We start from the raw sequence: 2,072 nt of genomic DNA on the forward strand, positions 1-2,072 counted from the left end.
ATCGACTGGTCAGTCCACCATAGAGAGCAAGTGCATGTGAATGGGTGAGGAGGGGAGGAGGGACAGAGACTCTCTCAATTAGGAGTGAGTTCACAAATATGCTAATAAACAGCAAAGGAACAGGGACGTTGAAAAATCAGCTTCCTCACTCCCTGTGAGGCCAGTGGTCAATAACCATGTGCAAGTTCAGATTGATTGGTCAACCCACTGAGGAGACACATGGATGAGGACAGGCTGAACCATAGAGTTTGTTTTCTTCATTTTACAGTAGAATAGTATGACCATCCATCTCTCTCTCTCTCTCTCTCTCAACCCAAAGCTTGTCGGAAGCCCTGACAGATAATACAGTGATATTGGAATGGGTGTGTTAGTGTGGAGATGGATTGGATACGTGCCAAAGTAGCTTCATTCCAATGGGGGATTCAAATTACATTTCAAAGTAGATCAGCTATTTTGGGCAAAGACATTTGGAGGGAAAAAAAGGAGTGCATCTAGTATATAGCCCTGGGGGACCCCAGTCAACTAAGTATAGGCTAGTAGATTTAAGTGGTTAAAGAGGGTCCGTGCGTGCACGCATGTGTGCACGCACGTATGTCTGTCTGTCTGAATTTTCAGACTGGGTGTTAGCTCTGATAACCCCAGGCTAGACTGGAGATACAACCACACAAGTACTCCTCTGGACGAGAGAGATAAGAGCTGGGACTGGAGGAGATCTAGAACACCTCTCTCTCTCTCTCTCTCTCTCTCTCTCTCTCTCTCTCTCTCTCTCTCTCTCTCTCTCTCTCTCTCTCTCTCTCTCTCTCCATCGTTCTTTTTCTCTGTCTCTCACTGAGCTGTAATTGAATAACCAACGTTTTTTTAGCACAATGCCAGGGCAAAGCTGCAAAATGAAATTATACTAAAAGTGAACTAAAATATTGAATCAGGCTACCTGCCCTACTGTGTGGAGGGGTGTTTGTGCGTAAGCGTGCGTGCGTGGGTGCGTGTGTGTGTGTGTGTGTGTGTGTGCGTGCGTGTGTGTGTTGGGTGTGGACAGCCTCTACATTCCAAGGTGTGATCGGAGGGCGACCTGCTGACAGGTATGTTCCAGTCTCTGGATCTCTGCTTTAGACACCTCTCTCTCTTACACACACACACACACACACACACACACACACACACACACACACACACACACCTCCCAAGGAAGCCCGTGCATCGCTGAGTTTGTGAGACGTCCGTGTGGACGTGTGACAGATTAGAGAGTCATGTCGTGCCAGCAGTCTGTCACCTTCTTCCACGACGACTCCTGCTCTCCACGGTTCCCCTTCGTGCTCCTCCATCCAATCTCCCCTCTCCTCCCATTTTCTCCTCTTCTTCCTCCTCCTCCTCCTCCTCCTCCTCCTTCTACTCCTTCCACATCTGACCTCTCTTCTGTTTGTTATATCCTCCTCACGCTCTCCTCTCTCCTCTTGTCTTAGTTTTCCTTAATGTCTAAAGTCTGTCCATGCTTGACATTCCTCTTCACCTCCTGTCCGTATACTCCTTCCACCTGTTCTCCTTCATATCTCTGTGAGAGGAGAGGAGAGGAGAGGAGAGGTCAAGTGAGGAGAAGTGACTCTCAGCACATGACTGATAATCTCTCTCTGTGTGTGTGTGTGTGTGTGTGTGTGTGTGTGTGTGTGTGTGTGTGTGTGTGTGTGTGTGTGTGTGTGTGTGTGTGTGTGTGTGTGTGTGTGTGTGTGTGTGTGTGTGTGTGTGTGTGTGTGTGCGCGCGCGCGCGCATAAAGTCGTTTTACTACAGGACCCCATAGTTGAAGAGAGACAGAGGACAGAGATATTTAGACTCAAGCAGATACTTCACCAATGTTATCATGTCTAAATCCCGCTATCCTTCACGTGTCAAGTGGAGCTTCGGTGAGTTGTTCAAGGGTAGGCTACTACAGAGATGAGTATTACTCGTTCAGTTTCCGACCTGTGTGTCCCAGAACTCTGACCTGTGACCTTCTGGACACAAACACACTGGTACAACGTCTCCAGTAGGTCACTATACCTCCCAAGGGAGTGCGGTGGCCGTCTGAAGCTATGGAGAT

Source organism: Gymnoscopelus braueri (genome assembly GCF_963280865.1).
Source record: "Gymnoscopelus braueri genome assembly, chromosome: 16".
NCBI lineage: Eukaryota > Metazoa > Chordata > Actinopteri > Myctophiformes > Myctophidae > Gymnoscopelus > Gymnoscopelus braueri.